We start from the raw sequence: 25,511 nt of genomic DNA, 5'->3' as shown, positions 1-25,511 counted from the left end.
CTGAGGGGGCATCTAAAAGTTAAAAAGGAAAAACTATATATATACTATATATATGAAATGCTTAATTTTTATTTCTGGGGGTCAAGACCCACTTTGCTGCATTTCCTAGATAACTCTCCAATTCTCCTCTTAACGGTGAGGAATCAGTCCGGGCAGAAAAAGGATCACTGTGTTTCCAGGCGGCGGGAGGAAAGTGTTCGGGAAATTTATTTCTGTTCCAGAGGAAAACCCTTGTAACAGGCCATGAAACTCAATGGGGAGAAGATGGAAATGGTAATAATAATGGCAATAAAAAAAGGGAAAGCAAAGCGACTCGATCAACTATGGTAATGAACGAGGAGAGCACTGGGTGGTTTTTTTGCCTCCCCCGCCAGCTTCCTGGCTTCATTTCCATCACCAGCTTCTGGATGGGTGGACAGCTGCTAGGTATTAATAGTTCCTTCTGGGAGTGGCTTATGGATGTGACCTTCCCTTTCCAGTGTGCCTGGGCTCCTCCTTCCTCTTGGTCTTGAGATGAATTCTGAAAGGAAACAACTCAGCAGGCCCCCGGTCCTCCTGATTTCAGGGTGAAGGACCCCTCTCCGGGCAGCCCAGAGACAAGCGGCCACCATCCGGGCAGGAGCCTGTCTTCCACCCTCTCAGGCCTGTGGGCAGCCCTGGGGCAGCAGCTCCAAGACTGCTGGCCAAATCAAGGGGGCTTGGCAGACAGTGGATTCCTCTGGGCGTTTCCTCCATCATTGCCTGGAATCCTCCAGAAACAGGAAATGGAACTGGTTCATGACTGAGAATCTTTGGGATGAAGTAGCTGAGTTGCAGCCTCATTCACGCTCCAGCCTCACACCTGCCCTGGCAGGTGAGTTTTATCAACACCCCAGCTTAGCAGGAGGAGCCCGGAAGCATCATGGCGACAGGGAAGGGAAGCTGGGGTGCGGCGACACCTGCCCAGGGCTCCCTGTGTGACCCCCTGCACGCCTGAGTCCATGGAGTCTTTTCATCTATCAAGTGGGGGAAGCAACTCCTACTTCATTTTGTGGAGAAGAGGGAAATGTACATAGAAATGTCCTGTCTTGTATACATAGGAAATTAAAAAAAAAAAAAGATGACTACCATCGACTCTTATATTTAGTATAAGGGCCTCAAGGAGAATTAGTAACTTGCCCAGGGAAACAGAGCTGGAATTGGGTTTGAAGCCTGGTGTTTAGACTGGACTCCAGAGCTCTTCTTTTTTTTTTTTTAATTAAAAAAAGTATTTACTTGGCTGCACCGTGTCTTAGTTGTAGCATGCAGGATCTTTTTCTTCTTTTTTTTAAGTTATGGTGTGTAGGGTTTTTAGTTGTGGGGTCCACACTCTTGTGGCATGTGAAATCTAGTTCCCTGACCAGGGATCGAAGGCAGCCTCCAGCACTAGGAGCCTAGAGTCTTAGCCACTGGTTGGTGAGGTTTAATCTCTAAGTCGTGTCTGACTCTTTGGCGACTCCATGGACTGTAGCCCACCAGGCTCCTCTGTCCGTGGGATTTCCCAGGCAAGAATACTGGAGTGGGTTGCCATTTCCTTCTCCGGGGATCTTCCCACCCCAGGGATCAAACCTGTGTCTCCTGCATTGGCTGGAGGATTCTTTACTGCTGAGCCACCAGGGAAGCCCTTAGTCCTGGCCCACCAGGGAAGTTCTGACAATCTCTGCTCTCAGTTAGGCTGTACCCTGCATCAGAGCAAGGCCACTAGCATTGTGGTGGAGAAGTGACATGGCCTTTCTCCTTGATGTCTCCTGGCTTCTAACTGCATCTCAGAAAACACTTCCCCAGAAAACACTTTGTATAGACAGACGTTCTGTCTTCCCCTTCATCAAAACTCACCTGACCAGAGACCCATCCCTTCAGAGCTCAGCCTGCAGCCTGCTCTCATGCATCAAAATCCAGAGCCATGTTCCCAAGCCAGCACCAAAATCAGATAACTTTGGGGGCCAGGGCAGGTGTAACGAATGCGAGAGGCGGCCGTACGTGAGGCATCAGGGAACACTGGGGTCTGGGGCAAACCCTAATTGTGTACATTAATTGTCTCAATTCACAATTAAAAGTTTAATTATCCTAAGTCAAAAATCATTTGAAAATTTATGGTTTAAATAAATCATTAAATGGAAACATTAAACGTCAAATATAGTTAAATTATTAAACGTATTGTTCACTTAAAAGTAATTATCCCAATTAAGCATTAAAAAAAAATTTAACAGAGATAAAAACAGGCCTTGAGGCTCCACATGTTCTCAGACCACTTGTAAGCTTCATGTAATTCAGCTTCTACGCTCTGCAGAGAAAACGCAGTTTGCCCACGGCCACGTCACCGACGAGGTGGCTGAAGCCGCAGCGGCTTCAAAGCCGTGTTTCTCGATTGCCAGTCCAGCACTTGCTCAGCTCTGAGCCCTAACTAATTCACACTATGGTGCTAATGACTGACGAACCTTTGCGTTATTCTTGAAAAGGTCACAGTCATGGTAGAAACCGATGCACTGTGACCATGTTGGGAGACATTCCAGAGCGGAGGCGCCCCTTGGCAGGCGCCCTAAGAGTTTCTCTCTGCATTTCCAAGGAGGAAGGAGCATCCTGACCGCTCACGGGTAGCGGTGGTGACCATCACTTCCTGTCTGTTTCAGGCAAGAGAGGCTTCTCGGGGTGCGTGGCTCCCTCTTAGGGGCCCAGCACATCAGTTCCCTGCCAGCCACCTCCCCCGGCCCAGGGCTTTCCCCCAGCACAGGAACTGGGTCGGTGACGAATGCACAGCAATGCCGGCTCCTTCTGCGTTCCCGTGCTTTCTGGAGAAGGACGCACGAGGCCCTTTATTTGAATGCTGTGACCTTTGCAAGCACACGCCTGCTTCTTCGATTCTGTTGCAGAGATACATGTGAAAACCCATGAGATGCAGAAGGAAAATGAGAGATTTCCCCACCCTGAAGTTCCCCTGGGTTCTGGCTTGCTGGTGTGGGTACAAGGAGGCTGCACGGTCTTTTTGGACAGAGAGTCGATTTGTGCAATACACAGATTTTGAGGAGACTCTGCTTTTCCCGTCTCAAAGATGGGGAGAATATGGGGATTCCCTGGTGGTCCAAGGGTTAGGAATCAGCGCTTTCACTGCCAAGGGCCCAGGTTCGACCCCTTGTTGGGGAATTAAGATCCCATAAGCTGTGTGCCAAAAGAAAAAAAACGGGATGAATGTCCAAACCAGAAAACACAGCCTGGGGAACCAGCACAGTGCCTCCCACATAGCACGAGCTCAACAAAGAAGGACAACAGTCACTCGGAGTTCTCTGGTGACCTAGTGGTTAGGATTCCGGGCTCTCACTGCCATGGCCCACATTCAGTCCCTGGTCTGGGAGCTGAGATCTTGCAAGCCGTGTGGCATGGACAAAAGAAAAAAAAAATAGTTTAACAGTCTTAGGGGAAGTAGCCTGAAGCACAGGATCACAAACTATGGCTGTGGGCCAAGTAAAGTGATTCAAATTCCATTGGAAACATCCGTGTCATTTCATGTGGGCATTATAAGTAGCTGCCTCTGTGGCACAGTGATAAAGGTGACTAGTGGCTGACAAATTTTACTACCTGGCCCTTTGCAGAAAAATCTTGATGACCTCTGACCTAGCGGAATCAAACCAGGGCTGGGCTCAGGGTTATAGAAGAGGCTGCTGTGCTTCTCTGAGCCTCAGTTTTCCCATCTCTAAAATGGGAATGACAAGGCTATTGCGAGGAGTACACAGTATAGGGCCTGGCGCGTAGAAGGGACTTAGATGTTAGTTCTCTTCCTCCCCCATGTCTGCAGCCTCTTGGTCTCATGCTGGGACGTCTGAGGTCTTGGACTCTCCTCAGGCTTTGGCAGCCGGGCCAGACGAGGCCAGTTGTCCAGAACAGTGTGCAAGAGCCATCATTTGGAGCGTGGGGGCCGGGAGCACGCCTCTGCTGAACCTTTGACCTGCGTGAACAGCTTCTTTCCCCACCACCGGTCCTGGTGGTAGGTATGTTGTCATTCTCATTCTACTGATAGGGAAATTGAGGTTTTAGAGAGGTAAAGCTGAAGAGGAAAAGCGGTTCAGCTTGCTTAGGGCAGTGCCCGCACTTAGCAGCAGTTGTGACTACGAGTAGTCGTGATTAGTACTAGCAGTAATGTTTCTAAGTAGTGGTACTATGCAGTAGTACTGGGCTTAGCCACAGTATCGCTTACTAGTAGCAGTAGTGCTGCTAAGTAGCAGTACTTAATATTCACAGTAGTGCTCCCAAGTAGTAGCACTTGGTACTTGAGCTGGCACTTAGTACTACTAGTAGTGCTTACTAGTGTTATAGCTTAGTAGTGCGTGCATTTGGTGCTTGCACTTAGCAGAACTATGCATGTGTGTTGGGTTGGATGAAGTATAATTGACACTGGTAAAGGATACACACACATATATAAAGTCTATTTCAAATATACAAAGATGCTTTTCATGCAGACACATTAGACATGTAGTGTAAGTGCTAAAAAAAGATGTATTAGGAAAAATAATGGCATCGGTAGATAATGAAAGTAGCAAGCACATTTAAAGTGCTTTATTAGATTTTAGGCACTTTACACAAATTGACCTATTTAATCCTCAAAACAATATATGATTACCCTCACTGTACAGATGCAGAGACTGAATCACAGAGCAGTGGAGTAACTTGCCCTAGGTTACACAGCAGGAAATTGGGTGGAGCCAGGATTTGCCTTCCAGCAGTTTGAGAACAGAGGCCATGCTTTTAATTGTTTTACTATGTCCTGTCTCTTTTAAAGCACTGGCTGAGGAAGTTGTGGCTACAAACAAAACAACAAAGAACCAAATCAACGAGCACCGTGGCCCATAAAACATCTAAACAGAGATGCTGAAAAGACATAAAGCCTGTCTTGTTTCAGGAGGACAGCCTCGGACACTGGGGAAGGCTCCTCCCCTTTCTGGTCCTCAGTTTCCCAATCTGTAGTATGGGGAGATGTCCTCCAGTGCCCCTTCCCATCTGGGGTCCCAGGTTTCCTCACAGCCCCCCAGCTGCCAGCTACAAAGCCAGGAGCCCAGAGCTGCCGTGAATTCAGGTCACATGGGATGAAATGCGCTGATCATTTCCCAGCAGGACCTGCCTCCCCACAGGCTCCTTCTGTGCCCGGCAAAACGGAAACCAGAGAGACTGAACGCTTTTATCAAAGGAGCAACTCGAGGGAAGCCGGGAGGCTCTGAAGCCTCGGGAAGCAAATCAAAGGCAAGCTTTGAGGGCACACTTTGTGAAGCCAAAGAACATTCCATGGTGCTTGCAACAGCGTGATCAAGTCTATGGAAGGCAACTTATTTAACACTTGGAGCAGAGCGAGGCTGCGTCTGTTCATGTCTCCAGGCTGAAAACGCAGACCCAGAAGGGAAGTCGGACAAGCATGCAGCAATCTGTTTGTCGGATAACTGGCATAAAAATGCTATTTTCTACTCACCTCTTGAATTATTTGGGTGCTTCAAGGAAAATCTTCCACACTCAAACTTTACATAGAAACACAGTTGTAAAAAGAGGTTTATTCTTTATTCTATCTTTACCTGTCTATCTACCCACCCATCCATCTGTCTTGCTATATAGATACCTATCTGAATGGATATTAGATATGTATTAGATCCTTACTTCCTCACTTCTTCCTTTCTTTCTTTCTCCCTCCCTTTCTTTCTTTCTTGTCTAGAGAGAAGAACTGATCTCCTCAAGGTCACCAGGAGCTGGAGTTAAAGACCAGGATGTACAGCCAGGGAATAGTCAAAGAAGCGTCCAGTTGAGGCCTTACTATCTTAGCACCTTCTAAAGAGCCACAGACTCAAACCCTCCAGAGGCCAGGGGGTGGCAATGCGTGAGACTAGCAGCCCAAGTGGAGGGTAATAGGGAGTGGTGGGGACTGAGGCAGAGCAGAGGAGTCCCTCCAGGGGAAGGTGGCTACCACTCTACTCCAGCTGATATCGCTGTGTCGAATTCCAGGCCTGGCGTTACCAGATCTCTGGACTTTTCATGAGGAACTTTAAATCTAGATTAAAAAATTTTTTATTTTGTCTGTGCTGGGTCTTTATTGTGGCACACAGGCTTAGTTGCAGTGTGTAGGGTCTTAGTTCCCTGACCAGGGATTGAACCCAGGCCCCCTGCATTGGGAGCACAGAGTCTTATCCAGCAGAGAGAAGTTCTGTAATCTAGACCATTAGGGGAAGTCCCGTAATCTAGATTCTTATACGAAACCTCTAGATGAATCTTGGCCACAAGTTTACTTTTTATGGGGGCTTCCACATGTACTGACGGAGAAGGCAATGGAAACCCACTCCAGTACTCTAGCCTGGAAAATCCCATGGACAGAAGAGCCTGGTAGGCTGCATCCATGGGGTCGTGAAGAGTCAGACACGACTGTGTGACTTCACTTTCACTTTTCACTTTCATGCACTGGAGAAGGAAATGGCAGCCCACTCCAATGTTCTTGCCTGGAGAATCCCAGGGACAGTGGAGCCTGGTGGGCTGCCGTCTATGGGGTCGTACAGAGTCGGACACGACTAAAGTGACTTAGCAGCAGCAGCAGCAGCAGCAGCACATGTGCTGAAGGACTGAATTTGACTCAGAGGGCACTGGTTAGAAATACCCCCTAATGAATAAGCCTCTGTCACAGCACTTGGCACCCCTTTATATGCGTATTTATTTACACATCTATTCTTTGCTCCTCATCTGGGTTGTATCCCCCTCCTTGAGGGGAGGGATTGTGGCTTAATCATTTTGCATTTCCCAGTGCCCTTCTTGGGGCTGGCACGTAAGTGAACATAATAAATGGTTATTGAATGAATGCTTACATTTCGTTCCCCTACAGCAGCTGAAAAATAAATATATAATAGCTTTTAATTAAAAAGAAACAGGATGAAATATGCATGAGAATCCCATTCTTTGACAGGAGGCAGCGTGTTAAGGAGAAAGATTTTCAAATTATATTTGCCAGCGATGCTCCCACAAGACTAAAAAAGTTTTTGGGGCATGCGGTCTCGGCTGGCGAAGTCTTGTTCTCGGTTCTGCATTGCGACGAAGGCTCCCTCTGCTTGGATGGATCTCAAAGGAGAAGACTGCTTGTTAAAATAGGTCTCTGCCCTTGTCAGCCATAGAGTTCTACCAGTGAGGAATCCAAATACCCGCTTAGCTGACCTTGCCACCATCGCCTGGGCTGTTACTCTCTGAAAATGTCTTCTCTGACAATAACGATGAACTGATTACAAACTGCCTCCAGTAAGCGATCTGGTCCAGCTGCCTGAAGGTTTAGCCACCAGCTTCAAAATCAAACAGATTTAAGGCTCCCCTGGTGGCTTGGTGATAAAAAAAATCGGCCTGCCGATGTAGGAGACAGGGGTTCGATCCCTGGTCCGGGAAGATCCCACGTGCCGTAGGGCATCAAAGCGCATGCGCTACAGCTACTGATCCGGCGCTCTAGAGCCCAGGAGCTCCACCTACTGAGCAAACGAGCCTAGAGCGCGTGCTCCGCAAGAGAAGCCAGCGCCACGAGAATCCCGTGCAACACAGCTGGAGAGCAGCCCCCTCTTGCTGCAACTAGAGAAAAGTCCACACAGCGACAAAGACCCAGCACAGCCAAAATAAAATTATTTAAAAAATAAGATGCATCTAAATTGGAACCCCTGATGTAGTGCCACTACCGAGGTGACCTCGAGTCAGAGACTGAGCCTCTCTGAACCTCAGTTTCCTCTTCTTAGAAATGTGCGTAATAAGGCCTGCGGCAAGTTTCATTACTGAGGGCTGGGAATAGCGTATGTGAAAGGCTTGGCGTGTAATAGTGAGGTTGAATAAATGATAATCACCATCATTTAAAGAGATGGTTTCCAAACTTCTAAGCAGCGGGATTCCTCTTCAAGTTTAAGCATGATTGGAACCCTGACATGGGAAAGAAAGCGGATCTCCATCACTGCCAGGCTTAGCATCCCTCAGCCTTCGAGGGAAACTCGCCAGACCTCTGAAGCTCCAAGGAACACAGTCTGGAAGCCATGGGTCTACACTGTCTCTTTCTAGGATGTGGAGATTGAATTCCAGGTCAGGGTGTAGCATCCTCAGGACACACGAGGGGTCGTCAAAGGAACTGGGACACGGTACCCAGGAAGTTGGGCTCCTAGACTGGTTGGTGCCAAGAGATCAACAGAATGGAGATGGAAACCATTGGTTGAGAGGTCTCTGCAGCCTGGTTCAGAACCTGGATCCATCCATGCTGCCAGTGGGGCAATGAGCCAGTCACCTCCCCTCTGTGAGACTCAGCTTCCTGCTCTGTGAAATGGAGATGGTGATGAATATCTAACTTGCAGAGTCATTATGAGAAATAAACAAGAATACTTACAGAAAGGCATCAAGCAGAGTCCTTGCTCCATAGTTGACAAGACACTGAAAACTAATACTAGAAACAACAGAAATCACTATAACCGTGTTAACAACACCTCATGCCTGTATGGAAATTCACAAAGGGCTTTAAATAGTCTTTTTCTCCTCAGATCCATCAATGAGGTCATTATTCTTGCCATTGTGCAGACCAAGAAAAGAAAGAAAAAGAAGTTCTAAGAGATGTAGTCATTTGCCCCAGGTCATATGAGTAATAAAGTGGTGGAAGTGAGATTGAGATTTCTCTTCTGGCAAGAGTCTACGGACCTGACATGCTGCACGATTACTTTAGAGCCACACTCCCATCTTGCTGGACTGACGGGTTTTCCACAAAATACCCTGGGTCACAGATGGCTGACACATAACCACTGCTCTCCACTTCCATGCTCAGGGCAGACATTGCTAATCAACCCCCAGTCTTTCCCACTGAGCCACAACATCTTTCCTCGCACAGGGCTGTTGTAAATCGACAGCCATTGATGAGAGATTGCTGCTGGGCCCAGGAGGAGCAACACTTGGCTCGTATCCCACCCTCCCCTACAGCCCCAGTCCCCATGTCCTGGGTAGTTGTGAGCCCCGAAACCCAGGCTGCTATGAAAAGGCAGAGCTCAGCATCGCTGAGTCACTGGGACGCCTTCCTTTGTCCTCTGTCTCTCTGCCCAGGGACGCCCGAGAAAAGAAACAACTATCACAGAAAAAGCTATTTGTGCTTAAAAAAAAAAATCCTTTATCTAGGGGTTGGATCACATAATGAGGAGTCCTTTCCAATGAGATCGAAGCTCCCACCTGTACTGATCACCATTGTCTGTGCCATCCCCACCTCCCTGATGGATTAAGCTCCCTGCCTGTTGCCAGTCCCCAGCAATTTTCCTGGACTTGAATTAGATGCCAGTGAGAGCCTGCTTGCCCTGCATGGCCCCCCTTGAGATTTATGTCTTTCCAGGGCAGGAGGAGAGAGAGAGAGAGAGTCATTCATGACCCCTAGAGTCCTGGGCGCTTCGTTTTAAAGGTACACGGGATTGGAAGAGTGGAGATCAACCTCAGACAACACACTTCTGGTTTTGTCATGGCTGTTCTCGCTTCCTCCTTGCCTAATGCTCACAGTTGTTGTTCTCTGGTTTGATGGGGGGAATATGATACAGTGATCCAGAACAGATACAGCAGTCACTTTATGATCACAGTGTAGCTCACTTCACAGTGAGGGGGCTCTCACACAGCTGACAGCTCTATGGTGTTTCTGGAAGTTACAAAGACCTACTCCCACATCCCCTCAAGGTATCTTGGTGTGTAAATGTGTATTTGTGTCAGAGAGAGAGAGAGACAGAGAGAGAGATGGCCCATTGTTGTAATCACTTCTTTGCATTCGAGTTTCTTGTTGTCAACCTTCCACTTCCTTCCTGCTCACCTAGCGAAGCCACAGCCCAGGTTAAAGATGGGTCCTGGGGCTTCTCTGGTGGCTCAGTGGTAAAGAATCCACCTGCCAATGCAGGAGACTCAGGTTCGACCCCTGATCCAGGAAGATCTCACGCACTGCAGCGCAACTAAGCCCATGCACCACAACTATTCAGCCCTGTGCTCTAGAGCCTGGGAGCCACAGCTTCTAAGCCCACATGATGAAAATACTGAAGCCTGCTCGCCCTAGAGCCCGAGCTCCACAACAAGAGAAACCACTGCAGTGAGAAGCCTGTGCAATGCAACTAGAGAGTAGCCCCGCTCACTACAGCTAGAGAAAGCCTGCACAGCAGGGGAGACCCAGCACAGCCCAAAATAAAAAAAAAACCTCCACGCATCCTGACTTTTCCATACCTGTTGCTCCACAGGCCCACATGGCTGCTGCCATATTTCCACTTTAAATTCTTGCTGCTGATTCGCCGTCCCGTGGCATTTCCTTGATCCTGGCTGCCGCACAACTCTCCCAGCTCTGTTTCCAGCCCTGCAGCCTTCCCCTCAGTTGCAGCTAATAACCTCGCATCCCTTCCCCAACATCAGCAGGAAGTGGTCCCCCGGCGCTGTGCTCCACACCTGCCAAGCTTCCCCAGGTGAACCTGGGCTCCTTCTCCCATCCTGTGCCCAGGGAGGCCTGTCTGAGCTGCAGCCCCTGCCCCGGCACCTTGCATTTCCCCCCACTTTGTACCTGTGTGAACACTTCACCCCAGCAGCTGATCCCTTTCTCTCTGGGATCATCATCATCAGTTTTTCTGTTTCTACAGGGTCATTCCCGTCAGTGAGCAAACTTGCTCTAACAGCTCAAACAAACAAAAATAACAAAAAAGAAACTTCCCTTGAATCCTCATCCCACTCCAGCCACATCTGTTGTTCCCTTTACACACACACACACAAAATTACTCAAAAGAGTTGTCCATACTGCTCTAATTCTTCTCCCATTCTCCCCTGAGTCCAGTCCAATCGGGCTGCCCTGAAGCTAGCCCGGGCAAGGTCACCGCTGAGCTCCATTTTGCCACGTCCGATGGGCCAGCTTTAACATTTGTCTTCTTGGAGCTGTCAGTGGCACTTGCTACCGTTGGCTGTTGCCTTGTCTAGAAACACATTCTTGACTTGGGTTCTGGAACACACGTGCTCCTGTTTTTCCGGCCTCCGCCCTGGCTTCTCCTTCCCATCTCATCCTTCCCACCTCTTTCCAAGCTCCTCTTCACTGCCTGCCCAGTGGGGCATCTCGGGCCTCGGGATTCTCTTCTGCAGAATCTCATCCAACCTCTGAGCTTCACATACAAGCTGTCCTCTGCCGACTCCCCACGTCAAGCACACATCCCTAGCCTCTGTGCCTCCAAGCCCAGACAATCCTGCGGAGGACACACTGGGTGTCTAACAGGCGTTCAACCTAAGGCGGCCAGCTATCCTCCCAACATCACACAGATGACACCTCTGTCCTTCCAGCTGCTGGGAGTCAATTTCATTGCTTCCTTTCCCTCACCCCCCACATGTCATCTGTCAGGAAATACCGACCTTCTGAATAATCTAGAGTCCGATGGCTTCTTAAAACCTCCGCTGTCATTATCCTGACCCAAGCCATCATGATATATACCCTGGATTATCTTGTCCTCATTTTTACTGAGGTATCATTGACACAGCATTGTGTAAGGTTAATGTGCACAGCATAATCATTTGAGATATACATGGAATGATTACCGCAATAAGATGGGTTACCATTCATCACCTGAAATAGTGAAATATTCTTCCCTTGGGAGAACTTTGAGATTTTTAGCAACTTTCAGATACAGTAGCTGCAGTATTGCAGTAGCCCTGCCATGGTCCTCCCTGCCCCTGTACTTACTCTTCACATGGCAGCCAAAAGCAGCCTTTTAAAACGAAAGCTAATCCTGACTTCTGCCCTCAAAATTCTCCAGTGATTTCCTATCTCACTTGGAGTCAAAGTGGAAATTCTTACCAGCGACTACAAAGCTCCTGCGTGATCTGGCCTCCTCCACAGCTCCTGTCCTTGGCCACTCCACTCCAGCACAGAACCTTCTTACTTTCCTTGCACATCCGGGCACAGCCCAGACCCAGGGCCTTTGTGCGTGACTTACTGCTTCCTGGGATGTTCTTTCCCAAGACACGTGCACAGCTCACTCTTTCACTTCCTTCGGTCTCTTCTCAAAGCTTACTTTATCAGAGAGATCTTCCCTGACTATATAACAAAATACTGCCTCCATCCACACCCATCCAATACATGCCCACCCATCCATACCCTGCCACAAGAGGTAGGACTTGGTGGAAGATATTCCAGCTACCTTGCCTCTGAGTGGGCAAATACGAACAGTGTTCTTTGCAGGACTGAACCCCAGTTGCTCGCAGCAAAACTTACTCATGAACATGTTATTTATTGGGTTTCTTCCTTTCCTTATCTCAATTTTCCCCTTCCTTGATGGTACATTCTAGGACTACCTCCTAAATACATGACCTCCCCTTGAATCCCCTACTCAGACTTCTTTTAGGGGAAATCCCACTGAAACACACTACTTGGCCAGTTGAATTTATATGATGTGATATACATTTATCAATTTGTTTTCTTTACTGTCTATTTCCTCCCACTAGAGTATCAACTCCAAGGGGAAAATCAGCTCTCCTCAGGGTGGCTGGTGGGCACTCAGCAAATGTGAGCCCAGTGGAAGGGTTTATTCATTTACTCAACAAGTAGTAATTAATGCCTGCTATTAAATGCCTACTCTGCGCTAGGAACCCTTCCAGATGCTGAGGATACAGTGGTGAGCAGGACAAGTGATGTTCCTACTCATAAGGAGCTCACTTTCTGAGGGGATGGATAGGTGGATGGACGGATGAATGAAGAGGTAGATGCATGGTGTTTTGGGGGGGTGGATGGATGGATGGATGGACAAATGGACGGATGAATATGAATGGATGGGTAGACAGATTATGGATGGATGGATGGATGGATGGGTGGATGGATGGAAAGATGGACGGATGGATGGATAGATAAATGGACGGAAAGACGGACGGATGGATGGGTAGACAAATGGATGGATGAATATGAGGACGTGTAGACAGATGATGGATGGATGGGTGGGCAGACGTATGGATGGATGAATATGAATGGATGGGTAGACAGATGATGGATGGATGGGTGGATGGATGGACAAATGGATGGAAAGATGGATGGATGGATGGGTAGACAAATGGATGGATGAATATGAATGGATGGGTAGACAGATGATGGATGGATGGATGGATGGATGGGTGGATGGATGGGTAGACAGATGGATGGATGAATATGAATGGATGGGTAGACAAATGGACGGATGGGTGGATATGAATGGATGGGTAGACAGATGATGGATGGATGGATAGCAAAAATGGGGGGACCAACTGGGACCCGTGGCCACCTTACAGCACCCACCATTTGGATGCTAAGGCACCCCGCTCGTCCCAAGATTTCATGTCTACAGCATCTCATGACTGCTCTTGCTTCATCCATTCTGTCGCCCCTGCCTCTCTGTCACGTCTTTCCTGCACACAATTTCCTCAGAGATGCCTGTGACCTTCCCCACTTCTGCAGCTGCAAACTGCCTGCTCACTGCCCTTTCAGACTCAACTTCATACCCTCTGATATCTTTCTGTCCCCTATGGCTCTGATTCCATCCTTTTTGTGGTCCAGGACATTCAAGGCAATTCTGCCCAAACCCTGTGTGGAAGGCAGTGATTTTCCCCCACTGAGTCTCTGAGTGTGTTGTAGACTGGCATTTGTGTTCATATGTGGAAGGCAGTGATTTTCCCCCACTGAGTCTCTGAGTGTGTTGTAGACTGGCATTTGTGTTCATATGTGGAAGGCAGTGATTTCCCCCCACTGAGTCTCTGAGTGTGTTGTAGACTGGCATTTGTGTTCATATGTGGAAGGCAGTGATTTCCCCCACTGAGTCTCTTGAGTGTGCTGTAGACTGGCATTTGTGTTCATATGTGGAAGGCAGTGGTTTCCCCCCACTGAGTCTCTGAGTGTGCTGTAGACTGGCATTTGTCTTCATATGTGGAAGGCAGTGATTTCCCCCACTGACTCTCTGAGTGTGTTGTAGACTGGCATTTGTGCTCATATGTGGAAGGCAGTGATTTCCCCCACTGACTCTCTGAGTGTGTTGTAGACTGGCATTTGTGCTCATATGTGGAAGGCAGTGGTTTCCCCCCACTGAGTCTCTGAGTGTGCTGTAGACTGGCATTTGTGTTCATATGTGGAAGGCAGTGATTTCCCCCCACTGAGTCTCTGAGTGTGTTGTAGACTGGCATTTGTGTTCATAAGAAAGTCATCTTTGCTATTTATGGAGAAGGAAGGCAGGGTGGGGAGTGGGTCAAGCCTTTCCATTCAGGAGTCCGGTGGGGCTCAGATGGGATCCTGTTTCTTCCTAACTGCATTATGTTGGGCTGGACAGTTCATCTTTCTGGGACTCAGTTGACTTATTTGCCAAACCGTTATAGGAATGCCCCTTCTCTCTCAGAAGTGTGCAGCAATCAAGGAGACCCTGAGTATAAAGGAGATGACCTTGTTTGCCCCCATTCACCGTATGACCTTGAGCAAGTGGCTTCACCTCCCTGGCCCTCTGTATAATTATAAGACAGGGATAGACGTGCATTCCCCAGAAAGCTGTTGTGGGGATTACAGGAAATCACGCACACAGGATGCTTGGCTGAGAGCCTGGTGCTCAGCAAGGACTTAATTGACTACTGCCGTTATTATTTTTATAAAGCTTTTGAATTCAAAAGCCGTGGTGGACACACAGCCACCAAGCCTGCTGGGTGAACCCCTGAAATATCAGACTGCTCACATGATGTGATCATCGATGCTAAAATCTTAACCTGGAGATGTTGCCTTTTCCAGGGCTTAGAATCTTCTGTTCTTCCTCGGGCATTTTTGCTTCTCAAATAGCAACTTTAGAAGCAGGCCAAGATTCTTCAGTTCTGTGCTGAAGAGTGAGTGCTGCAAAGCACAGGGTAAGATATGAAAGCCTTCCTCTTCACGCTTATCCTGCCAGCAATCTTGAAGAGGGCAATGCACCACCCTTTTATCTTCATCTGCAGATGAATGTAAAACACACTGCTTGGGGGATGATGGATGGGGGAAGCTGCAGAACAGATCAGTTCCTTTCCAGAAGGTTGAGGCTTCCTTGGTGAAGGCAAATACATCACCCAGAGGCCCGCAGGAAAGGCCAGATTTCAGCTGGGAGCAGGAGGAGAAAGGTGCTGATCCTCTTCAATAATTAATTCCATTTAGTCTTTAGAAACTTCTCATTGTTAAACATACCATACACACCAAACAGTGAGAATCTATATACACAATTAAAGAGCACTAACTGTGTGGATCGCTGTGGCCTTACCACTTGGCTCATGAAACGGAGCAGGATTAATAATTTAGCAGCTCCTGAAAGAAACCACTGTTCTGAATTTCGTGTTAATCGTTCCCTTGCTTTCTGTGTTGTTTCGCCATCCTGTGCATGTTCCTAAATGATGATAGAGACAGTGGTAATGGCAAAGACAAAAATATAACCGGAGCTCTGTTTATGGGCGCTTGCTTTGCGGTAGGCACCCTTCTAAGCACTTGATACACATTAATTCCTTTCATCTTCACAAGACCGGTTTGAGGTGGGGGCCGGTGCTGTCCTTCTCATTCTGTAGATGTAGAGAGGTGCATTACTTCACGAGGGCCACGCAGCTGAGAGAAGGGAGCATCTGCTTCGGAACCTGCTGTTGGCCCCAAAGTCCATAATGAGCTATCCTGTCTCTCGACAGTGTTTCGTTTTGCTGGGTTTTGAACTTTATATACATGGTCTCGTGTGCTATAGATTTTTGTGGGATTTATTTGTCTGGCTCCATACTAACTTTCTGTGTTTCACAGACATTAATTCATGTGGAGTTAAAGTGCAAGTGTGAATCGCTCAGTCGTGTCTGACTTTTGCAACCCCACGGACTGCAGCCCACCAGGCTCCTCTGTCCTTGGGATTCTCCAGGAAAGAATACTGGAATGTGTAGCCATTCCTTTTTCCAGGGGATCTTCCTGACCCAGGGATTGAATCTGCGTCTCCCACATCACAGGTGGATTCTTTACCATCTGAGCCATCAGGGAAGCCCAATTAATTCATGTAGCTACAGTTGATTCATTTTCACGGCTGCATAATATTCCATTATATTCATTCTGTTGATGGAAATGGGTTATTTCCATCTTCTTATTTAACCTCTGTAGTGATACCACCATGTAGAATAAAATCTTTTTAGTTTTCTAGATGAGGAAACTGAAGTTAGGGAAAAGAAGGGACTTTTCCACGTTAGAGCAGGGACATGTAGAGAAAGGCTGCAATCCTGAAACCACCTGACTTTTAAGCTCTAGCTCTTTCTGCTGTTCTGTGCTTAGACTTTAACTGCTGAGCACAGACTTTTAACTTTGAATCTACAGGGCTATTTTTAGCCTTTTTATTCACTTGAGGGAATTAGCTCGGAAGCCTCCGTTCTCTTTCTTCTGGGAGAAGCCGCATTCATCCTTTCACATCCACAATGTAAATGGCAAGCCCTGAGTTAAGTTTTGTGGATAGAGAGATGAAAATGAGCCACCTCTGGCCTTGAAATAGCACTGACAGCAGGGAGAAAAGATGGACATTCCTGACAATAGTTAAAGTCTACCTTAGATCTTATAGGATAAAGAAGGACAAGTGACCCAGAAGCAAAGAGGGGAAAGGGAAATCAGGCAAGGCTTCCTGAGGAGGAAACATTTAAGTAGGGTCTTAAAGACTGAATAGAAGTTATCCTGTTAGATGAGGGAGGGCGCTTTCCCCCGACAAGTCAAGACTTTGAGGCCGGCAAGTCCTGACATACTCAGAGAACAGGCAGAAGCGTGGGGTGGCCTGAGTGTTGGCTGTGGGAGAAAGGGAACAGCGAGACGGGAAAGCCTGATGGTGAGTGGGCTTTGACGCCAAGCTCAAGTGCTTGGGCACGGTCCTACAAGCAATGGGGACGCTGCCACTGAGGTTTCAAGGCACAGTGGTGACATATTGGAACCACTGTTTCAGATGGATCACCAATGTTTCAGAACCATTTCCTTTTGTCCAGTGGAAGCTGCTCTTGGGGATAGCTGTGAAATTTCCCTTCTGAGGGAATGGAAGTCCAGACTCCATCCTGCGGAGTTCTGAGGATCTCAAGGGAATGCACAATCCATACCCGCACCTTATTCTTTCCTTCACAGTAAGATGTATTTTCCACGTGTCTTAGTTTCCACTCCATTTAGCTACGTGAGCTGGGATAAATGACTTAAACCCTCTGTGTTGTGGGTTCCTCATCTACAAAATGAGCATAACACAGTCTAATAATATGAGGGAATCTTATGACAATTAGAAGAATCCATATACGTAAATCAGCACAATGTCTGTGGCATATCTTCAATTTTATTGCAAGTTTAATATAATTATCATCACTATTGTCATCATCATCATATTTTCAGGGCACAAAACCAGACTCTGAAATACACTGAATGATACTAAATCTTTTGAATATCTCTGTGAAGTGGCCAGCACAAGCATTTTCCTCCACAGGTTAGAGATCTGAGAGGTTGAGAGAATTGCCTGACATCTTGAGGAAAGTGAAAGAAGAGAGTGAAAAAGTTGGCTTAAAACTCAATATTCAGAAAACTAATCATGGCATCTGGTCCCATCACTTCATGGCAAGTAGATGGGGAAACAATGGAAACAGTGACAGACTTTATTTTTTTGGGCTCCAAAATCACTGCAGATGGTGACTGCAGCCTTGAAATTAAAAGGCGCTTACTTCTTGGAAGGAAAGTTATGACCAACCTAGACAGCATATTAAAAAGCAGAGACATTATTAACAAAGGTCCATCTAGTCAAAGCTATGGTTTTTCCAGTAGTCATGTATGGATGTGAGAGTTGGACTATAAAGAAAGCTGAGTGCTGAAGAATGATGCTTTTGAACTGTGATGTTAGAGAAGACTCTTGAGTCCCTTGGACTGCAAGGAGATCCAACCAGTCAATCCTAAAGGAAATCAGTCCTGGGTGTTCATTGGAAGGACTGATGCTGAAGCTGAAACTCCAATACTTTGGCCACCTGATGTGGAGAACCGAATCATTTGAAAAGACCCTGATGCTGGGAAAAATTGAGGGCGGGAGGAGAAGGGGATGATAGAGGATGAGATGGTTGGATGGCATCACCGACTCAATGGACATGAGTTTGAGTAAACTCTGGGAGTTGGTGATGGACAGGGAAGCCTGGCGTGCTGCAGTCCTTGGGGTCGCAAAGAGTCAGACACGACTGAGCAACTGAACTGAACTGAACCAGAATCAGTAATAGGTTTGCAACCTTGATCTTTGTCTTCTTAGGGGTTTTCAACCATGGCCCCTTAAATGTACTCTCAGATCAGGACAACGTTCCATGAGCAACCTCGAACAGAGACGTCCTTGGAAATGGCCAACTATCTGGATGCTATGACAGTTCAGTCAGGACCTTGGACAGTGACAGGAATTTTTAAAGAACTGAGCACCTCTGTGTCAGAGCAACATTCTGCCAACTTCATTCTAGTATGACTGCCATCAGTCTTGCAGTGAGTTAAACAGCACATTCAGTGGAAGTCTGGATGCTTTCTTCTTCACTTATAGTTCCACAAGTCATTCCCCCCACCCCACACTCTCATTGTTTATCTTCAGGACTAATTCATTGCTCTGATCACAGCAGGAGGCATGTGTCCAGTTCCTGAACAGTTCATTAAGGTGAAAACTCATTTCCACAAGAAATAGCAGTGAGATTGAGGCTGCAGATTGTTCCGTATCCTTCATTATTCAGAAAACAGGTCTGTGTGTGAGAGGGACTGGGAAGGAGATAAGAGAGAGAGAGAGAAAGTAGAACTTACAGAGCACTTCGGCAGACTCATGGGTTAGGCCACTAGGATCACAACTCCAAAAGTTTTACGTCTGGGCCAAGAAGTGAGGACTGAGGACAGGTCCCAACTGTGACGAGTCATAGGGCCACAATAAGGACCGCTGATGACTTGACCACACTTCTACTGATGTCAGGCACGTAATCTTAAATATCCCTCTTTAAAACTAAGGAGGACCCACAAATGAACAGTATAAATGGAGTAATTTCTCTCCACTGAAGCTTTTCCTAATCCTCAGCATTTGAATTAATTCTGGCCACCAGGAGCCTATTTGGAGGTTCCCTATTGTCTAGTGGAGAATGAGCCTGAGCTGGATACTGTGGACTTGGGCAGGACACCAACTTGGTCTGTTAGCCAAACCAGTCCTTTCTTGGCTTCAGCATCCACAGCTGTCAAAGGCAGATAATACCTATGTTGGGTTTTTTTTTTTTGATGGGTCCAAGTAAGAGCAGAGATAGAATGCTGTAAGCACTTTGAAAAAAAGTCAGCCAACACAAGGCAACATTTAGCCCCCATGTTTAACTCTGATCACAACTAATTACTAATAAATACTTTAGTAATTATCTGCTTCTGTCCTTCCTTCCTACATGAAGGTAAGCTCCTCAAGGACAGGAGCTGTGTGTCGATCATCTGTGACTCTTTAGCATCTAGCCCAGTGCCTGGCACAGACTGGTCCCCACCCAGTGTCCGAAGAACAAGAGGCAGGATAGCCTAACATTTAGGTGCATGAGCTGTGGTGTCAGAAAAACACGTCATGCAATCAGGATCATGTCCTGGTTCTGTCGCATCTCAGCTGCGTGACCCTGGGCAAGTCTCTCAGCCTCTCTCATGACCAGTTCGTTCATCTGTAAAAGGGTGATGCCTCCCCTCTGGGTCACTGGGAATGGTGAGCAAGGCCACGAACAGAAAGCATTTGGGAAGGCTTCTGGTAGCTAGGCAACAAACCTTAGCTAACATACTTATCTTCCATGTTCTAATTTTTGCATCGTGGGCCACTGAAGGGTTTCACGAGGGAACCTACCATTGCTAAGTGGGAACGCCGCCACGTTTTGTGTGGCTATTTCAAATCCATTGCAATCTGACCATCTCATCAGCCAGCAGATATCCAGAAATAGCTAGCAAGAATATCCAGGTGCCATAGGAAGGTGGATAGATTCAAGATCTGCCACTGAGTAACACCTTTCCAATTACTCTCTATCTCCCGGCCTTAGTTTTTCTACAGGTAAAGAGGTGGCCAGGATCGATCTCTAAGCCCACTCTGCTGTTCTAAGTGCGATGAATAATCTCTGTGCTAAAATGAGGTCACCCATTCAGAGGCCCCTGCAGCTGCTCCCAGGGAAGGGTGGAACCTAAGAGAACAAAGGACACTTGCCTTGGACAGAGCCAAGGCCATCCCTTGGCCCCAGTCCCGGGCTGGGCTGCCTGAAAGACAATTCACAGCGGAAGCCAGAGACAGCCACAGCTCACTGGGGGGAAATCTGAGCCCGGGGACTCTCCCAGATCCCACCCCTGTTTCCTCAGGGAGTAGTTTTACTTGGCAGCGCATTCCCCTGCTCATTCTCTTTAAAAGAAGTCATCAGTGACCACGATTCAGCAAGGCGACCTTTGCGGCTATGCTGAAAAGGACATGGACCCAGTGTCTTTCAGGAAACGGAATGCTTGCTTGGGGTTTTGAGCCAAAAACACACAAAACACAAAGTAAACTTTTCCTTATCCCTTTCAAAAATTAGAGGGAGCATTCCAATCTTGAGTTTTCAGGAGTCATGGGAGCTGGGATCCTTTTGGATGGCCTCAGTAGTAATGGAAAATGTCCCAGACAAGACTTGTGAGTCTTGAGTCAGTTCTGCCTTTGTCATTGACCAGCTTGGTGACTTTGGGCAAATACTAGTATCTCCTCCCTGAGTCTGGTACTCAGCACCTGCTCCGACACTGGCTCTTTTTCCCCTCTAACACAGGAGTAAGTAATAGAAATAGTTTTGGCTGGGTCAGATGTATTGACTCTGAGTCTAGCATTATCCTAGGTGCTGGGGAATGCAACAAGGTCCGATTCCTGCCTGCCTGGAGCTGATGATTGCAGGAGGCAGAGGGATGGTAAGGTAAGCAGACAATTGCTTTGCTGTTGTTTAGTTGCTAAGTCGTGTCCAACTCTTTGCGACCCCATGGACTGTAGCCTGCCAGGCTCCTCTGCCCATGGGATTTCCCAGGTGAGAATACTGGAGTGGGTTGCCATTCCCTTCTCCAGGGGATCTTCCTGACCCAGGATCGAACCTCTATCTCTTGCATTGGCAGGCGTGTTCACCACTGAGCCCCTAGAGAAGCCCAGATAATTGCTTTACCATGAGATAAATGCAGAGCTGGAGAAAGTATAGGCACCTTAGGGAGATATAAGAAGGACTGTGTGTATGTGTCTGTGTGTATGTGTCTCTGTGTATGTATTGGGGAAAATCAGAGCTTTCGCAGAGTATCGGCCTCTAAATCGAAATTTGAAGGGAGAATAATCATAACCACCACTTTTTGAGTACCTACCATGTGACATGTGAAAGTGAAGTCGTTCAGTCGTGTCTGACTCTTTGCGACCCCATGGACTGTAGCCAACCAGGCTCCTCCTTCCATGGGATTCTCCAAGCAAGAGTACTGGAGTGGGTTGCCATTCCCTTCTCCAGGGGATCTTCCCGACCCAGGGATCGAACCTGGGTCTCCAGCATTCCAGGCAGACGCTTTAACCTCTGAGCCACCAGGGAAGTCCTCCTGCCTATTATTCCATTTAATGCTTAAAATATTTTTTGAGGCAAGGAGTATTATTATCCTCCTCTTAGGGATAAGAAAGCTGAGGCTCAGAGAGACTAGGTCATTTTCCCAAAACGGCACAGCTAAGAAGTGACAAAGCCGGGTCTGGTCCCCATGCATTCACTGGCCACCACCCCATCTCTTGTAGCTGAAGCTGGCCGAGGAATCAGATGGTGAGAGAGCCCTCGGTAAAACAGAACAAGGCGGAGTGCGTGGGCAGCCGAGCGGTGAGCCTGGGGAGCTCGATTCTGTGTATACTGGCCGGAATGCAGTGAGTGCAGTGGGGAGGGTCAAGGAGGCAGGCGGTGCCACCCGATGAGGCCAAAGAGAAAGGTGAGATCTCTGAGAAGAAATATTGTCTTATTTTTCTTTCTCCATTTGGTCTTTTCTTCCTTCATTATGCACTATTTCTAAAATAAAAATTGCCATTATGAGCAAAAAGAAATACTGTCTTAACCTAAAAGGGAAAAGGATTTGCAAAGGAATAGATTTCTGGATGGGTATAACTGAATCCCTTTGCTGTACACCTGAAATTAACACACGATTGCAAATCAATTATACGCCAATACAAAATAAAAATTTAAAAAGAGAGAAAGAAACAGACTGTCTTGAAACACAAAGAAGCCACTAGACAGCTTCCGGCATCAGAGAGCTGTTGTCAGGCTTGCTGTCTTTTAAACCCACTCTGGCTGTCCTGTCGAGAACGGGGCTCCCTGCCTGCTGCTGATGGTCGGGGGACTCAGCCACGAGAGGCAGGGAAAGGTTGCCCACGGGAGAACGGTGCTCAACCAGCCTCTCCACCCCTCACCCACTGTCATCTCCTCTCTCCCACGACCCCACGAGCTTCTTCATGGCAACGATGTCTCACAACGGGTCAGACCCATCAGTCAGGGGCCCAGGGTTCCGTGACAGCCACAGCCAGAGGCCCACTGGCTGTTCAGCAAAAAGGACCACCTACTACTTCCCATCCAATTCCCAGTCCCAGTTTGGGGGAGACTCCCACCAAGAAAGAGCTGACCATACTGTGGAGAAAGAAGGCAACAAGGATGCAAGTTCGACACCTGCCTCCATATGCAAACTGTGCTCCCCGCGAGACTGGTGGGTGACGGCTGCTTCGGAGCCTCAGTTTTCCCATCTGTACAATGAACCGGTTCAAGAAGATCCACGTTTTCCAGAGTATATTTCAACAAAACGGATTTACGAGAAGCTCCTTGGGGAAAAAGATCCTGTGACCAAATAATTCTGGGCAAAGTTTCCTGCTATGATGCTCTTCAGGAGACTCACATCACACGGGGGTATGTTAAAGGCTCAGACAAGTCCTGCAGGAAAGGTATTTGCTTAATCCATAGGCCCTTATACTTGATAATGGGCTTTTCTGAGATAACATCTCTGAGCATCGTAGCAAAACCAGTGTCCTTTGGCAGCCAGACAGGGAAAATTTGGAATGAATGCTAATTTTCATGGTCCAAGTGTTGCCCATTTAAGCTACGAGTTCCTGGAGGTCAGAGGTGATACCTCACACAGTAGGTGCCGATAAAGTAGATTTCGCTTTGTGCATCACGTAACAGCTGGTGAAATAATTCATGATTACCTGGCACCTATGCACAATCTAAAGATAACCCTTCATCACTACCCTTGCTTCCCCAGGTGCTATACGACGCGCTAAGTGATTTCTAGAGCTCGTTGCACCTACCGTGCGCCGGCGTTGGGGGCTGCAGCTATGATTGTCTGCTGGCAGTCTCCAGTCTCTGGGGGACCAGAAACACAGAGCCATGGAGAGGCCCAAGCAAGGAGGGCGGGAGCTGGGCATCTTCTACTTGCCCTCTACACTTCAGCCCGCTCTGCCTCCAGAGCCAGCCCTTGTGGACTACATCAGCAGCCCCCTTGTCTCTTGCTGCCAGCTGTGTTCCGCCAACGGAAGGCTCCAACAAGACGCAGGACCGCAGGAGGAAAGCGAGGCTGGGGGTTCGTTCTCCAGGCTCCCCTGATATCGTCCCTAGGATCTAAGACTCTCAGGGAACCCTATATCGTTCTGTCTGCTGTGAGTGCTGGGCCCGCTCCTTCCTTTGCAGCTTCAGAGCTCAGGGGTGACCGTTCCCCAGCGTTGTTAGCCCAGTGTTGCCCTGTATCTAGTGGGTTTCCAGAAACCCTGCCCACTGTAATGCATATTCCACTGCAAATAGTCCCTCATTAAGAAGAGGCTCTCATTAATACATGAGATGAGAGTGGTGGGGATGCAGAGTTTCGGCAAGGAATTAAAATCCTTGGGAAAAGAGGGTGATAATCAGTAAAGGCTTCACAGAGGAGTGGGCATTTGAGTTGGGTTTTGAAGGCTTAATAGGAGTTGTCCAGGTAGCTGTTATTTTGAGGAGGGACACCCTTGAACAAAAGTAAAAGGGGATGAAAAGACACTGGATTTGGGGGGAATAATAATTAAAACTTCAATGATGCTGGCTTTTCTTCAAAATCATCCTCTCATGCCTCTGGAAATGACCATCTTAGAAGATGCAGGGGCAAACTGTAGTCACAAATTCTTCAGGATTTAGTGACAAAGATGCTGCAAATGAGGCCTATCAGAGATTGCAAACAAATAGACTACGGGCCAGTTCAGCCACTTGTAGAGTTCTAATGCACTCACAGAGATCTTCAGGAAAATTCAAGCTAACACTTAAAAATGGAAATATTTTACTTTAAATTCTGGCTTCTCTTAAAGAAGAGAGAGACCATCTGGCAGTACCATCGCTGCCTTCCCATCTGGCAGAAACAGTTGGAGCTGGGAGGCTCCCTCTCCAAGGCTCGGCACGGGGTCTGAAGTTTGCCCCAGTCCCCACCACTCCCTATCGCCTCCTGACGAGGCATTCTTCACTTTTGTCCACCAAGCTCTACAAAAGCAATCCACTGAGCTCTGTAAGAACACACTGATGACCCTGGCTGTAGAGCATCCAACCCCATGTGTAAATCCTCTGCCCTCCCTTTCCCCTCTGCCCTTGCCTTCGTGAAACAAGGAACGTTCCGGCGCTCTGACCTGTCTTCCTCCAGGACCCCTGTCTGGGAGAGGCTGGAGCATGTTTCCGCCTCACTGCCTTTGCACAACATGTACACAGCCATGTTTCTAAGTGGCGGAGGTAGGTTTGATCTGCCACTTATGATCAGCGCTGGTGGGATTTTAAAAGGCTGCTCATTCTTTGATATATGATGCCAGCCCCAGAAGGACTCTGAGAGCCCTGAAATCAGCCCCGTCATTTTAAGGAGGGGAAACAGGCAGAGACAGTGGTGGGCCTCACACAGGGGCGTGAGGAAGAGAGAGGAAGCAGCGACTGATGGCTTTCTACTAGGCACTTTAGAGCGGGTGCCTGTATTCCTCTCACAATCAGTTAGATGCCTGTTAATGCCATTTTACGAATGAAGGGTTAGACGCTTGGAGCAAGGGAGTGGGACGTCGGAGGCCACGTGGCCAAGAAATGGTAACGGTTCTGAACTCGGGGGCTCCAGAGTCAAACGGGCACAGATGCAAGTATCAGCTCTACTACTGACAAGAGGAGCTGAGTCACCCACTGGCTGGGCCCAAAGGAACTGTCCCCCTTTCGAGGCTCAGAGTGAAGTGGTCCTGAGCACTAGAAGGTTATCGTCGCGGGGTAGCCCTCCTCCTCCCTGTAGGGGAGGATGCTCTAGTGTGACTGTGGAGCCAGGCACATACACAGGTCCACACCACCGTCCCTCCCTTTACTGGCTCTGCATCCTTGGCCAAAACCCATGCCCTCTCTGAGCTTTAGGGTCCTAATCTCTAAAGCAAGAGCATTACCTCCCTCACTCGACAGTTCAAAAGTTGAACGCGAGGGTGTTGTAAAAGTGCCGTGTAAACTGTGGGCCCTGCTTGAAAGGTCTGGTCCCGTTTTGGGGGTTCTTAAGACCATCC

The 25,511-nt window shown here is 47.9% G+C and overlaps 1 non-coding gene across 1 annotated transcript; it reads right to left on the bottom strand.

Annotated features, from left to right (window-relative positions):
* Positions 1 to 21,477: 21,477 nt before the first annotated feature.
* On the bottom strand, positions 21,478 to 21,549 carry TRNAS-GGA (transfer RNA serine (anticodon GGA)). The gene has a single exon. It is a non-coding gene; the product is annotated as a tRNA-Ser (tRNA).
* Between the last annotated feature and the right edge of the window lie 3,962 nt (positions 21,550 to 25,511).

This window comes from Bos taurus, chromosome 17 (genome assembly GCF_002263795.3).
Source record: "Bos taurus isolate L1 Dominette 01449 registration number 42190680 breed Hereford chromosome 17, ARS-UCD2.0, whole genome shotgun sequence".
NCBI lineage: Eukaryota > Metazoa > Chordata > Mammalia > Artiodactyla > Bovidae > Bos > Bos taurus.
Note: the sequence above shows the minus strand (reverse complement) of the source record. Positions and strands in the feature narration are given on the sequence as shown.